The sequence below is a fragment of the Lates calcarifer genome, linkage group LG11 (genome assembly GCF_001640805.2).
Source record: "Lates calcarifer isolate ASB-BC8 linkage group LG11, TLL_Latcal_v3, whole genome shotgun sequence".
In the NCBI taxonomy this organism is placed as follows: Eukaryota; Metazoa; Chordata; class Actinopteri; family Centropomidae; genus Lates; species Lates calcarifer.
In genome coordinates, this window is record NC_066843.1 from 402,809 (window position 1) to 410,544 (window position 7,736).

A 7,736-nucleotide genomic window follows, 5' to 3' on the forward strand; every position below is an offset into this window, starting at 1 on the left:
TTAGCATTCTAGGTTTTAAAAAAATCTGCGTCAGAATAGTTGTCAATGTTTTTGTCTGTGGACAGAGTGACTGTAGCTCTCCTCACCTTCTCACCAACCTATATCAAACACATCAGAACCAACAAACGCTAAACGTTCTGTCTTGGATTGTTATTGTTCAGGATCAGTCAAAATGGGATTGAAAAATATCTTAACTTCAGTTTGATTGGACATGATGAGAAATTCTTAATCATGTGTATGTGCGAGACACACTAGACTACACCGTACTGTTTTCATGGTTAAACTGTTGGTGAGGAATAGGTAGTAGTGTATTGATCATTTTCCTTTGCATGTTTCGCTTTGGTTTCCTCCAGGTGTCACCACTTCATCCACGACATCGTCCTCAAAGACTGAGACGTTGTGATCGCATTGTCCATGATCGCAGAGACCTTGTCAAAGATGAGAGAGACGTTGTCCATGATCGGAGACATTGTCCATGACTCGTGGTGACTCGGTCCCCGATAAGTCGGCATCCCCGGCGTTCATTGAGGCATTGTCGATGATCACAGAGACACCGTCTAGGATCTCAGAGACATCGTCCACGATCACTAAGACATTGCCCACGATCGCAGAGAGTCTTTGAACAATGAGGAAGTTCTTTGAGACCAGGACAGAGGCCTCCAGGTAATTCACAAACAGTTTTACATCAACTGTCCAACACAGAGCACTGACATTAAAGTGTTTCTGTTCAGTATTCAGTATATCAGAAAAGTGTAATCATAAAAGTAAATGATGATTTTCCTTTGCATGTTTCTCTTTGATTTCCTCCAGGTGTCACCACTTCGTCCACGACATCGTCCACCATCGCAGAGACATGGTCCACGATCAGAGAGACATTGTTGAGGATGAGGGAGACATCGTCCACGATCAGAGACATTGTCCACGATCGCAGAGACCTTGTCAAAGACGAGAGAGGCGTTGTCCATGATCAGAGACATTGTCCCATGCTTCGCAGAGCTCTGCGCAAGAATCGGTAGAGACACTGTGGTTCCTCGATTCGACGGCATGACCGCGATCAGGAGACATTGTTAATGATCAGAGAGACACCGTCTATGATCTCAGAGACATCGTCCACGATCACAAAGACATCGTCAATGATCACAGAGACTTTGTCCATAATCTCAGAGACATTGTCCGTGATCACAGAGACGTAGTCCGCGATCACAGAGAGACATCGTCCAAAACTTGGTATGTAATTAATTTAGTACCGAATATAATAAGAACTGGTTAATGGTGTCTATTAAATCTGAGAAAGTACTAACTGTAATCGCTCAGAGCTCAAGGTGACGTTTTCAGATGTCTCGCTTTGCTTAATTAACAGTATTTACTATTTATCATATGACAAAGAAAACTTAAATTCTCGCCTCTCAAGCCTCTGTCTTGAAGCAAATATTTAGCATTCTAGGTTTTAAAAAAATCTGCGTCAGAATAGTTGTCAATGTTTTTGTCTGTGGACAGAGTGACTGTAGCTCTCCTCACCTTCTCACCAACCTATATCAAACACATCAGAACCAACAAACGCTAAACGTTCTGTCTTGGATTGTTATTGTTCAGGATCAGTCAAAATGGGATTGAAAAATATCTTAACTTCAGTTTGATTGGACATGATGAGAAATTCTTAATCATGTGTATGTGCGAGACACACTAGACTACACCGTACTGTTTTCATGGTTAAACTGTTGGTGAGGAATAGGTAGTAGTGTATTGATCATTTTCCTTTGCATGTTTCGCTTTGGTTTCCTCCAGGTGTCACCACTTCATCCACGACATCGTCCTCAAAGACTGAGACGTTGTGATCGCATTGTCCATGATCGCAGAGACCTTGTCAAAGATGAGAGAGACGTTGTCCATGATCGGAGACATTGTCCATGACTCGTGGTGACTCGGTCCCCGATAAGTCGGCATCCCCGGCGTTCATTGAGGCATTGTCGATGATCACAGAGACACCGTCTAGGATCTCAGAGACATCGTCCACGATCACTAAGACATTGCCCACGATCGCAGAGAGTCTTTGAACAATGAGGAAGTTCTTTGAGACCAGGACAGAGGCCTCCAGGTAATTCACAAACAGTTTTACATCAACTGTCCAACACAGAGCACTGACATTAAAGTGTTTCTGTTCAGTATTCAGTATATCAGAAAAGTGTAATCATAAAAGTAAATGATGATTTTCCTTTGCATGTTTCTCTTTGATTTCCTCCAGGTGTCACCACTTCGTCCACGACATCGTCCACCATCGCAGAGACATGGTCCACGATCAGAGAGACATTGTTGAGGATGAGGGAGACATCGTCCACGATCAGAGACATTGTCCACGATCGCAGAGACCTTGTCAAAGACGAGAGAGGCGTTGTCCATGATCAGAGACATTGTCCCATGCTTCGCAGAGCTCTGCGCAAGAATCGGTAGAGACACTGTGGTTCCTCGATTCGACGGCATGACCGCGATCAGGAGACATTGTTAATGATCAGAGAGACACCGTCTATGATCTCAGAGACATCGTCCACGATCACAAAGACATCGTCAATGATCACAGAGACTTTGTCCATAATCTCAGAGACATTGTCCGTGATCACAGAGACGTAGTCCGCGATCACAGAGAGACATCGTCCAAAACTTGGTATGTAATTAATTTAGTACCGAATATAATAAGAACTGGTTAATGGTGTCTATTAAATCTGAGAAAGTACTAACTGTAATCGCTCAGAGCTCAAGGTGACGTTTTCAGATGTCTCGCTTTGCTTAATTAACAGTATTTACTATTTATCATATGACAAAGAAAACTTAAATTCTCGCCTCTCAAGCCTCTGTCTTGAAGCAAATATTTAGCATTCTAGGTTTTAAAAAAATCTGCGTCAGAATAGTTGTCAATGTTTTTGTCTGTGGACAGAGTGACTGTAGCTCTCCTCACCTTCTCACCAACCTATATCAAACACATCAGAACCAACAAACGCTAAACGTTCTGTCTTGGATTGTTATTGTTCAGGATCAGTCAAAATGGGATTGAAAAATATCTTAACTTCAGTTTGATTGGACATGATGAGAAATTCTTAATCATGTGTATGTGCGAGACACACTAGACTACACCGTACTGTTTTCATGGTTAAACTGTTGGTGAGGAATAGGTAGTAGTGTATTGATCATTTTCCTTTGCATGTTTCGCTTTGGTTTCCTCCAGGTGTCACCACTTCATCCACGACATCGTCCTCAAAGACTGAGACGTTGTGATCGCATTGTCCATGATCGCAGAGACCTTGTCAAAGATGAGAGAGACGTTGTCCATGATCGGAGACATTGTCCATGACTCGTGGTGACTGGGTCCCCGATAAGTCGGCATCCCCGGCGTTCATTGAGGCATTGTCGATGATCACAGAGACACCGTCTAGGATCTCAGAGACATCGTCCACGATCACTAAGACATTGCCCACGATCGCAGAGAGTCTTTGAACAATGAGGAAGTTCTTTGAGACCAGGACAGAGGCCTCCAGGTAATTCACAAACAGTTTTACATCAACTGTCCAACACAGAGCACTGACATTAAAGTGTTTCTGTTCAGTATTCAGTATATCAGAAAAGTGTAATCATAAAAGTAAATGATGATTTTCCTTTGCATGTTTCTCTTTGATTTCCTCCAGGTGTCACCACTTCGTCCACGACATCGTCCACCATCGCAGAGACATGGTCCACGATCAGAGAGACATTGTTGAGGATGAGGGAGACATCGTCCACGATCAGAGACATTGTCCACGATCGCAGAGACCTTGTCAAAGACGAGAGAGGCGTTGTCCATGATCAGAGACATTGTCCCATGCTTCGCAGAGCTCTGCGCAAGAATCGGTAGAGACACTGTGGTTCCTCGATTCGACGGCATGACCGCGATCAGGAGACATTGTTAATGATCAGAGAGACACCGTCTATGATCTCAGAGACATCGTCCACGATCACAAAGACATCGTCAATGATCACAGAGACTTTGTCCATAATCTCAGAGACATTGTCCGTGATCACAGAGACGTAGTCCGCGATCACAGAGAGACATCGTCCAAAACTTGGTATGTAATTAATTTAGTACCGAATATAATAAGAACTGGTTAATGGTGTCTATTAAATCTGAGAAAGTACTAACTGTAATCGCTCAGAGCTCAAGGTGACGTTTTCAGATGTCTCGCTTTGCTTAATTAACAGTATTTACTATTTATCATATGACAAAGAAAACTTAAATTCTCGCCTCTCAAGCCTCTGTCTTGAAGCAAATATTTAGCATTCTAGGTTTTAAAAAAATCTGCGTCAGAATAGTTGTCAATGTTTTTGTCTGTGGACAGAGTGACTGTAGCTCTCCTCACCTTCTCACCAACCTATATCAAACACATCAGAACCAACAAACGCTAAACGTTCTGTCTTGGATTGTTATTGTTCAGGATCAGTCAAAATGGGATTGAAAAATATCTTAACTTCAGTTTGATTGGACATGATGAGAAATTCTTAATCATGTGTATGTGCGAGACACACTAGACTACACCGTACTGTTTTCATGGTTAAACTGTTGGTGAGGAATAGGTAGTAGTGTATTGATCATTTTCCTTTGCATGTTTCGCTTTGGTTTCCTCCAGGTGTCACCACTTCATCCACGACATCGTCCTCAAAGACTGAGACGTTGTGATCGCATTGTCCATGATCGCAGAGACCTTGTCAAAGATGAGAGAGACGTTGTCCATGATCGGAGACATTGTCCATGACTCGTGGTGACTCGGTCCCCGATAAGTCGGCATCCCCGGCGTTCATTGAGGCATTGTCGATGATCACAGAGACACCGTCTAGGATCTCAGAGACATCGTCCACGATCACTAAGACATTGCCCACGATCGCAGAGAGTCTTTGAACAATGAGGAAGTTCTTTGAGACCAGGACAGAGGCCTCCAGGTAATTCACAAACAGTTTTATATCAACTGTCCAACACAGAGCACTGACATTAAAGTGTTTCTGTTCAGTATTCAGTATATCAGAAAAGTGTAATCATAAAAGTAAATGATGATTTTCCTTTGCATGTTTCTCTTTGATTTCCTCCAGGTGTCACCACTTCGTCCACGACATCGTCCACCATCGCAGAGACATGGTCCACGATCAGAGAGACATTGTTGAGGATGAGGGAGACATCGTCCACGATCAGAGACATTGTCCACGATCGCAGAGACCTTGTCAAAGACGAGAGAGGCGTTGTCCATGATCAGAGACATTGTCCCATGCTTCGCAGAGCTCTGCGCAAGAATCAGTAGAGACACTGTGGTTCCTCGATTCGACGGCATGACCGCGATCAGGAGACATTGTTAATGATCAGAGAGACACCGTCTATGATCTCAGAGACATCGTCCACGATCACAAAGACATCGTCAATGATCACAGAGACTTTGTCCATAATCTCAGAGACATTGTCCGTGATCACAGAGACGTAGTCCGCGATCACAGAGAGACATCGTCCAAAACTTGGTATGTAATTAATTTAGTACCGAATATAATAAGAACTGGTTAATGGTGTCTATTAAATCTGAGAAAGTACTAACTGTAATCGCTCAGAGCTCAAGGTGACGTTTTCAGATGTCTCGCTTTGCTTAATTAACAGTATTTACTATTTATCATATGACAAAGAAAACTTAAATTCTCGCCTCTCAAGCCTCTGTCTTGAAGCAAATATTTAGCATTCTAGGTTTTAAAAAAATCTGCGTCAGAATAGTTGTCAATGTTTTTGTCTGTGGACAGAGTGACTGTAGCTCTCCTCACCTTCTCACCAACCTATATCAAACACATCAGAACCAACAAACGCTAAACGTTCTGTCTTGGATTGTTATTGTTCAGGATCAGTCAAAATGGGATTGAAAAATATCTTAACTTCAGTTTGATTGGACATGATGAGAAATTCTTAATCATGTGTATGTGCGAGACACACTAGACTACACCGTACTGTTTTCATGGTTAAACTGTTGGTGAGGAATAGGTAGTAGTGTATTGATCATTTTCCTTTGCATGTTTCGCTTTGGTTTCCTCCAGGTGTCACCACTTCATCCACGACATCGTCCTCAAAGACTGAGACGTTGTGATCGCATTGTCCATGATCGCAGAGACCTTGTCAAAGATGAGAGAGACGTTGTCCATGATCGGAGACATTGTCCATGACTCGTGGTGACTCGGTCCCCGATAAGTCGGCATCCCCGGCGTTCATTGAGGCATTGTCGATGATCACAGAGACACCGTCTAGGATCTCAGAGACATCGTCCACGATCACTAAGACATTGCCCACGATCGCAGAGAGTCTTTGAACAATGAGGAAGTTCTTTGAGACCAGGACAGAGGCCTCCAGGTAATTCACAAACAGTTTTACATCAACTGTCCAACACAGAGCACTGACATTAAAGTGTTTCTGTTCAGTATTCAGTATATCAGAAAAGTGTAATCATAAAAGTAAATGATGATTTTCCTTTGCATGTTTCTCTTTGATTTCCTCCAGGTGTCACCACTTCGTCCACGACATCGTCCACCATCGCAGAGACATGGTCCACGATCAGAGAGACATTGTTGAGGATGAGGGAGACATCGTCCACGATCAGAGACATTGTCCACGATCGCAGAGACCTTGTCAAAGACGAGAGAGGCGTTGTCCATGATCAGAGACATTGTCCCATGCTTCGCAGAGCTCTGCGCAAGAATCGGTAGAGACACTGTGGTTCCTCGATTCGACGGCATGACCGCGATCAGGAGACATTGTTAATGATCAGAGAGACACCGTCTATGATCTCAGAGACATCGTCCACGATCACAAAGACATCGTCAATGATCACAGAGACTTTGTCCATAATCTCAGAGACATTGTCCGTGATCACAGAGACGTAGTCCGCGATCACAGAGAGACATCGTCCAAAACTTGGTATGTAATTAATTTAGTACCGAATATAATAAGAACTGGTTAATGGTGTCTATTAAATCTGAGAAAGTACTAACTGTAATCGCTCAGAGCTCAAGGTGACGTTATCAGATGTCTCGCTTTGCTTAATTAACAGTATTTACTATTTATCATATGACAAAGAAAACTTAAATTCTCGCCTCTCAAGCCTCTGTCTTGAAGCAAATATTTAGCATTCTAGGTTTTAAAAAAATCTGCGTCAGAATAGTTGTCAATGTTTTTGTCTGTGGACAGAGTGACTGTAGCTCTCCTCACCTTCTCACCAACCTATATCAAACACATCAGAACCAACAAACGCTAAACGTTCTGTCTTGGATTGTTATTGTTCAGGATCAGTCAAAATGGGATTGAAAAATATCTTAACTTCAGTTTGATTGGACATGATGAGAAATTCTTAATCATGTGTATGTGCGAGACACACTAGACTACACCGTACTGTTTTCATGGTTAAACTGTTGGTGAGGAATAGGTAGTAGTGTATTGATCATTTTCCTTTGCATGTTTCTCTTTGGTTTCCTCCAGGTGTCACCACTTCATCCACGACATCGTCCTCAAAGACTGAGACGTTGTGATCGCATTGTCCATGATCGCAGAGACCTTGTCAAAGATGAGAGAGACGTTGTCCATGATCGGAGACATTGTCCATGACTCGTGGTGACTCGGTCCCCGATAAGTCGGCATCCCCGGCGTTCATTGAGGCATTGTCGATGATCACAGAGACACCGTCTAGGATCTCAGAGACATC